Here is an 8,890-nt window from a genome sequence, read left to right as displayed (position 1 = left end):
ACACAAATTTCGCTTTAACTTCCAAAACACTGGTAAAGCCAATGTTTTGTCTCATGGAACCATAAGAGCCTACCTCCCTGCATCAGCAGTGGGGAGTGTGTGTCCGCATGCACACATGCCCTCTATCCTTGGAGTGAACACACCTATAACAATTGGGTGCACACTGTTTTTCTGGACAGCAGGAGAATGGTTGGAATCGTGACTCCTGTGGTCTATTCCTGACATATGGGGGGGAGGGGGGAGATAGTGTGGTCTAGTGGTTACAGACAGGCTGCCCAAGCACTCTGCACATTCAGTCTGAAAAGTAGTGTGGGTACGTGGATGAATCTTGGATTTTAATCCTAGCTGTGGTGATCTTGTGCAACCTCTCAGATAAGAGGAAGGGTAGTTGTCTCCCTCCAGGGTATGAGGCCTTGGTCAATAATAAGGACTGACAGGTACATAGAAGTACCAGCAGCCAGTGGAAGAGACCATTTAACGCCAGTTGCCCTGACCCTATCTGATACTCCCTCTGTGCTGGCACTGCTATTTCCTTCCCCAGGTGTGTATAACCCCCTGCTCTCCTGGCACGGCAGAACCCCCACATGCTCAGGCACTTAACTCTGTTGCTCTGGGGCTGCCCGACTCCCCCTTCCAGCTGTCTTTTCTCACAATCCTTTCTGAATTTTACTGACCAAACCAACTTCCTGTCCTTGGGAACCCCACAAGCTCTGCCCTGCCCCCTCCAGCTAAGGTGTCCTGGGGACCCCAGCCCACTTTCCCCTATCAGGAAGGTCTCCCCACGCCTATTGCTCCTGACATTTTGCCCATGTGGTTTGGGGCCAGGGGAGGGTTTGGAGGCAGGATAGGAGGGGACGTGAACAAGTGGCTTCTGAGATTTAACACTCTTCTAATGCTCTGCTAGGAGGCCACAGCTGCGGGAAGCTGGCCTAAAAACCTCACAGGGGGTTCCCAGTGAGATGTGCTGCACAGGAACCTCCCTGGGCCGCTCTGCTTGTTTTAGGAGGCACTAGCTCTGCACTGCAGAATATTTGGCTGCGTGGGCAGATCACAGGGGATTGTCTGACGTTCAGGGAGTGCTGGCCAAGTCGTAAACCCCATTTGATGGACTGCTCAGCTTCAGGGGCTACAATGCTCCTGCCAGCGGGTATGGGTTGCATCGGGGGTTGTCTTGTTTTCCGCTGACTGGCACAGCTGTAACTATAGCAAATAACAGTATAGGCTACCCGAGCGTTAAATATTAGCAATTGGAGGCAGTTCAAACAGAGGCATGTTTAATTGCTTCCTAACAAAAGTCCTAGCCAAAAAACAACCTGCGGTTGTGCTTTTCCAAATGACACAACAAAGGTTTTGTGTTTGAGTCTCTCACTCTCCAGAGCAAACCTGCTCAGCTTACAGGAAAAAGAGAGGGTTTTTCTAACCACCAGTGGCATAAACGCCACCTGAAATGTGACAGCACTGCTGGGTTCTCTTTGACCCACCCTGCCCTAGAGCAGAGAGGTTCTGCAATCTGTGGCTGGTGCACCAGCTAGAAAATAGAATCAATGCCTCTCTCACAGAGCTAATGGTACCTTACGTACAAGTAATCATGACTAGCTCACATTTATAATGTGCAAATAGAATAAAGGCCAAACTGGTAATATAGATACATGGTACTTTAAAAGGGCCAGGTTTGCCCATGCAGTCATGAGCCAGATCAGCTGGCAGGAATGTCTAACACGTCACACCTGTCCCTCAGTCCCTACGGTAGCCTGAGTTGGCGGCAAACCCAGCACAGTGCAAGACTGGGAAGAAAGAAACTACCTTTCTGGGCTATGCTTTAGAGAAGGGCCACATCGGGCCCCTGGTGTGTGAAATCCAAGCCCTCACAGCATGCCTATGCCCACCATAAAGAAGCGAGTCAGACAGGTTCGGGAGCTCACAGAATGTGAAAGAACTCCTGCTTAAAGAGCCTGGCCTGTGCAGTCCCAGCTCCACAGGAGAATTCATTTTACAGAGCAACACTTTGGCCATGGGACTGGGCACTGTCTTGTCCCAAGAAGCAAATGGAGAGGAATACCCAATACTCTCCTCAAGCCGCATGGGAACAGGCATAGTCCATCATAAAAAAGGCAGGTCTTGCTGTGAAATGGGCCACGGGCTCTCTCTGATATTACCACCTGGGGAAGCCATTCAAGCTTCTTACCTACTGCACCCCCCTGAGGTGGTTGAACGCCTTGAAGGACACAATCTCCTGGCTTGTTTGCTGGTACCTGTCTCTCCAGCCGTACACCTTCAAAATTCAGCATAGAGCCACCGAAATCCTGACCTTTGCTCCGGGGAGTAGGGGGAGCAAGACGATGGTCCTGGCACCCTGGGTTCCATCTTGGGGGGAGTGCATGATGGGGTGTACAAGCCCCACACTAGGCAGCAAGGGGTGAAGTAGCTGCTCTTGGCTCAGTCCTGCCCCACCGCACCTGCAGGAGATGCACCGCATGGAGGAGGAGTTGAAGGGGAGCAGAACAGCTCGGCTGTGGCCAGGCCAGTGAAGAGAGGTTCTGCAACTCTCAGCACCTGAGAAAAGGGCTGAGAGAAAGCAGGATCTCCCCCATCCACAGCTGCCCAAAGGTCCCTCCTTGGGGCAAGGGAGGACCAATGTCTGATGGACCCTGCGCAGGAGGCATTTCCCCGTTTCTCCTCCTATCCCAGTCAGTGCTGATTACCCAGCTGTGGTTAAGGACTGGCCCTGAAGGGGAGAGACTGGGAACTGACTGGCTGAAGGCTCAAGGCACAAGAGAAGGCAGCCGCCACCCCAAGAGGGAGAGAGCTACCACACCATGCCTGGCCATGAAGAGGTACCATGTGGTGAGCTAATGCCCCTCCGCTCTCTGCTGTTAGACTGGGATCTTTGGGCAATAGCAGGGTGGTAGGAAGTGGCAGTCTCCACAACCAAAACTGCCCCTCACCCCACCCCACCCCCGCATATTGAAGGGACTAAGCCCCTGACCGCTAGGCAATGCTCCCTATGGGCAAAGACCATCACAGGGCTACAGCCATAAAGGTAACTGTCCCAATACAGATCCCAGGGGCATGACTGAGGGACAAGCCCTGGGCTGTCCCCGGGAGGCTAGTGCAAGAGCCTCACACGGCTCCCTTAATGCACCACAGGCCTGACCTGCCCAACACTGCACTCCTGCAGCCCTGCACATCAGCCCTGATCCAGACTCATGCAACCACTACTTTGTGACATGCTCCCCAGCAGAGTTTGCCAGCTCAGCCAGTCATGCAGTTCTGGGGTAGGGAAGCAGGACAGGGTCAGGTGAGGGGCTGACCTCTTTATTCCAGCTGAGGGAGAGCCCCTTCTTTCCTGCCCCAGTACCAGCTCTTTTCCCTGCTAACTGAGGCCTTGTTGCCTGGTGGCCTGACTAATTCAATCTGCCCGTCTGGTTCCTTCCAGCCCTTGGGAGACTACCCTTCTCCAGCTGAAAGGTCCTACCCTGGCAGCTGGTGCACCAGACACCTGTGGTCCTCTGCCCTCTTGGCTGCTCTGCCTCCAGCGGAGCGGGCTGGGCCAGCCCCCCAGTCCAATGGGTGGTGCAGTGCTGGTTGTAGAGGGGATTTGGGTTTTGCTTTGCTCACGTGCCGTTGGCATCCCTAAGAGTTCCAGCCATCTGAATTGGGCCCCAGCCAGCTGGAGCTGGCCTTCAGTGTCAGGAGAGGCAAAAGCACAGTAAACTGGGGGCTTTGATTTGCCTTCTGGTTTGGAGCATGTTGGGGAGGCAGGAGCGGGAGGGTGGTTTCAAGCTTTCCTTCCCAGCTAGGTGGGCTAGAAACGGACTCCTCCTTTTAATGAAAGCTGCGGTTCTGGGGGTACCCCAGCACCCACAGTTGCCATGCATCACTGCCGCCCGGGGAGGGGGTTGTCCATCGGCCAGGGCCTGACCCATCACCAGTAGCACTAGGCTGGAGCGGGGACAGTTCTGTGGGAGTTGGGCGCTGTGCCCAGGGGCAGGGGAATGGTGGCAGGGTTGGCTGAGCAGGGGAACAGCTTGGGGTGAAAGGCTGTCACCCAAGCGAGCCCTCTGTGCAGAATAGGGTGACCAGAATGTTCCTGATTTTATAGGATGAGTCCAATATTTGGGGCTTTTTCTTAGTAGGTGCCTATTACCCACCCTCCATCCCAATTTTCACGCTGGCACCCAGCTGGTCACCCTAGTGCACAGCGCCGTGCGAGTCCTCTGGAAGGTCTGCTAGTTGCGTTGGTGTGGCAGATTCAGAAGGGCCTGTTCTGCCCCGCTGCAGAAGCACCCAGTGTGAGGGCTGTGGTGCACCCATTTCACTAGTGAATTACCAGTGGCCAGCCCCTTGCATGATCTGCCACATGCCTCCCTCTGCAGTGAGGCCAGAGTGGGCTGCTCCTTCTTGCCAGGGGAGGGTTAACAGCTGAGGCTGGGGCTCCGCAGCACTCTTCAGGTGCAGCCACTACCACGTAGGGAGGCGGGGGCTGTGCTTGTATTCCGCTCATGAGCGAGTGGCTAGTTGGTGAGATGAATGAATCTCGTGTGGCTCTGCCTTGGGCACCTGCTGCTGCCTCCTCCGTTTGGTGCCCAGCCCTGCCAGCCGGGAGAGATGAGGCTGTCCAAGCGCTGGCCTGGCCTCCCCTGCCTGGCACCAGGGGGCACCCCAGCCCAGGGTGCAATGCCTCCTGCTCAGCTGGCTCTGATCCTCTGTGGTAGAGACCCAGAGATCTCAGGCTAGATGGCTGCATAAGGGAGAGAACTGGGTCTCCTGTTAACCAGACCGCATCTCCATGGAAACAAATAACCAGGGAACAAGCAGGGGGGTGAGAGCTCAGAAGGCCCAGGGGTCAGCAGAAGATGGGTATGGTGGGAGCAGGGAAGGCTCTGGGACTGAGCCATGGGCTGCAGAGAATGGTACATCAGTGAGTGACAATTCCTGTTGCTAAGCATCTCCCCAAGGCCTGGCCCAGCTCGAAGCTGGAGCTGGAGTCTGGCAGGATCTTCCCAGGATGTGGCCGGGAGCCTGTGGAAGAGCTGTGGATGCTGCATTTCCAGATCATGTGAGCTGTGTCTCCAAAGCCTGGCACCTGCCCAGAGCCCTGGCCAGAGGTTGGGTGGCTATAGCAAAGCTGCTGATGAGATGACATGATGTGTAAGTGCTGGACCCTGACACCTGGCCCAAGGGGACTTTGATAAATTGGGAATATTTTTATGAACCCTCTCTGTGCCCCAGTTTCTCTTATATGCCGCACTGTTACCCAGTGGTGGGAAGGGGCTGTTTGCTCCCAGTGCAGGCTAGGAGACACGGGGATACGTGGTGCCTCTCTCTCTGCGGCATGGTCCCCAGATCAATGGAGCATTTGAAAAGACAACAGAAAATCCTGTTGCCCAGATATTGACACTTAGCAACCAATGACCCAGAAGGATTTGGATCTCCCCACCGCTCAGCAGGGAGGCTGAGCAATAACCCTAGCTGGAGAGCAAGGAGTGGGAAGGTGGGGGACAAGAGATGGCTGCCAGAAGGAGTCAGGGCTTTCACCTGGAGTCTAACAGAGGAGGTCAGACAGAGGGACAGACATAGCTTGAGCCAGGGGCTCCCTGCAGCTCGGCTGGGCTCTGGGCTAACCAGAATGGCCTACGCTTTCGTCTCCGCTTCTCTGGACTACCCCAAGGACTTCCTGTGCTTTGCTCCAGTTAACAAATAAACCCGACGGTACTGACAACGCTGCATGAGTCTCACTGCAAATGCTTGGTGAGATGCATGAATCCCTGCAGAGAGGACACGTCTCCCTCATGGTCTGTCTCAGCTGGACGGAGCTCATGCTGTAAAGCAGGGTGCTGTAGGCCCAGAGGTCCTGTCTAAGGAGGAGGTGAAGCCGTGTAACTTACCTGGAGGAAGAGCAAGACCCTTAGGGGGCAGGGCCAATGAGAGGGGGGGAAGCCGGTACAAATTACTGCGGCCCGGTGGTCCAGAAGGGGGCCCGGGGCCAGGCTTCATCGGCCCTGTTTAGCCAGTCCATCCTTGCTGGGGGGCCCGAAAAAATTTTTTCACTGGGGCCCGAACCCGCTCTCAGCGGCCATGCTAGGAGGTCTGGCACGCCACAGGGGTTCCTCCTAGAGATTGTTCCAAAGCTGGGGCCATAGCACCAGTGCATCGGATCCATGACAGCAGCCCAGCTGGGGACGGTTGTTAATGGGATCATGGGGGATTTAGCAGGGAACTAGCAGAGGAGCTGCTTCCAGTGGGCACTGGCTGTAGTCCTGTCCACCTGAAGCCACTTGGCTTGCAGAGCATCTGGCCCCCGAAGAAGGTTAATGGCCTGGCCAGGTGGAACTGGGCCATGCCATCTGGGGCTGGTGGGCTAAGCAGTTTCCCCAGTGGAATGGACAGGGCCCAGCCAGCAGAGAAGAATGGAGAGTGCTGAGCAGGTAGCAGAGACCAAGGAGAGAGCTGGACTTCATGGGATCTTAGCTGGACTTCCTGTACGCCATATGGCCGATGCCCCAGGCTGTGTGGGCATGCTGTGCTGACACTGAAAATACCCTGGGTGTGTCACATGGAAACTGAACCACCTCAAACCTGCTACCACCTTACAACCTCTGAGAGCAGACCCCTCCCACAGCCAGCACTCCACATGCCAGCCCCTCCCTTCGAGCTTTGATCCTTGAGTTGCTGAAGACCCCAAGGCTCTAGCCCGTGGAGCTTTGATGAGCTGTGCTGTTTGAAGTCTGGGGAGTGGTTAATTGCTCCCTGGTGGTGAAAGGCAGAGCTGAGCTCAGCTAAGCAGCGAAGACTGGGTATAAAAAGTCACTTGCGAGGTGAACTAAAGAGCCACAAGCAGAGGCAGCTAACGGGAGATTCTGAGGGAGTTTGGCGTGGGATAGGCTTTCCTTCCAGGTTCAGCTCTGTGTAGGGTGACCAGACAGCAAATGTGAGAAATCAGGACAGGGGGTGGGGGATAATGGGAGCCTATATAAGAAAAAAAAACCCAAAAATTGGAACTGTCCCTATAAAATCAGGACATCTGGTCACTCTAGCTCTGTGTGTGACCTCAGGATAGCCAGCAACGCAATAATGGTGGTGACCTGCAGCGGAAGTGCCACGCTCTCATTCCTGCCTGAAGCCAGGAGGGATTTCCTGGGCATGAAGTGCAAGTGGGTGACCGTGCCAGAGCAGAAGATTCTTGGACTGGAGGGGCAAGCTGAGACACTACTAAGAATCAGAGAAGCCAAGGAGCTTCTAGACAACCAGATTTGGGAAACACTAGTACTCCAAGTTCAATGAAGAATGGAGCTGACCACCAAGGAATGGGTGAGAGTGGGAGTTAGACAGGAGACCTGGCAGTTCATAAGTGCCAGAGGAAGAGGTCACAATGTCTTTCTGTATAGATGGAGAAAGATGAGGACGGGCAAACGGGGCCCAGCAGACAGAAGAGAAGCAGAAGGAATTACACACAGCTAGGAGTTTCAAACAATATCGGTTCTTCAAAATGGAAACTATGGAAGATGCCTCTCAAGATCCAGCAAGTCCTAGGGAAAAAAGAGATGTACAGGTCACGCGTGCAGATGGCAGCTCAGCCCAACGTATAAGAAAAGCAAGTTTACCTGCAAAGAATTCTCCAACCATCCAAGGAAGACAGACAATCCTTGCTGGAGGTTCAATACTCAGAAGAATGGAAAGAATGTGCTTTATCTATTAGGACTTTGATCCATAAGCATTCAAGGTCATTTTTTTCTGAGTGATCAGTGATTGGGAGCAGGTAATGCCATTTCTGACAGAGTGCCACACCCGCTCCCCTTTTGCCCATTCGATCCTTCCTAACTAGGTTATAAACATTGATTTTAGCATTCCAGTGGTGCCAAGCATCCCGCCAGGTTTCATTAATCCCAACTAGATTGAATTTATGCTCATAAATGAGCAATCCAATTCCTCATTTGTTACCCAGGCTCCTAGCATTAGTGTATAGGCAATTAAATAATTCCTTCTCTTCCTGTTCTTTGGTGTCTTGATTAATTTTCTTCTCAACATATCAGTTTTGCGCTAACTCAGTGCTCATATCTTCCATCTTTCGACCCTCCCTTTTTGCTGTTAATTTAACACTGTCCTGACTACTCTATTCAACCTGTCCCTGAGGAGATTGGTCCCCCTTCCATGGAGGTGGAGGCCATCCAAACTATGCAACCCCTTTTCCCCATAGAAGGTGGACCAATGTTCCACAAAACCCAGACCCTCCACCACTTACCTAAACAGCAATTCACTTCTAGAATATTCTGTCTTCTGTCTTCCTTTGTTCATGGGACTGAAAGGATCTCAGAAGGTTGCTTGGACATTCTTCTTCAGCATGCTTCCAATTTCCCTGAAATCCCCTGTTATGTGTGAGATATCCTGCGATGCAGTGGCATTAATACCAATATGAACCACCAGCAATGGATCTTTGCCCATAGACTTAATGAGCCTATCCAATCTTAGAGTGACAGCTTGTGTCTTGGCTCTGAGCAGGAGGCATGCTGTCCTACTGTCTGCCTGCCCTGTCCGTCCCTAAGCTGCAACAAATGGGTTATAAGAAATTAAGGTCTTATACAACCAATCATGTTGCAGGGCTGTATCTTGGGCACCCTTTGATCCAGTGACCCCAAAGGTGCCCCACACTCTCCGCTGGGCCCTGACCTAGCAGACCACTTTCCAATCTGACTGGGGGCGCAGGCTTCAGAGAGGATGGAAAATTCAAACAGAAGCCGTGTTGCTACCTTAACAATGAGCCAACTCTTGTTGTCCCATAACCCTACCCCCGCACCCGCCTTCTATCAGCCCTCACAGAGAGCAGGACCCACGCTCATCCCAACTGGCCTCCACACAAGCAGCAGCTGCACACAGATGCCAGGAGATTGCA

This window comes from Chelonoidis abingdonii, chromosome 3 (genome assembly GCF_003597395.2).
Source record: "Chelonoidis abingdonii isolate Lonesome George chromosome 3, CheloAbing_2.0, whole genome shotgun sequence".
NCBI lineage: Eukaryota > Metazoa > Chordata > Testudines > Testudinidae > Chelonoidis > Chelonoidis abingdonii.
This window is presented reverse-complemented; position numbering follows the sequence as displayed.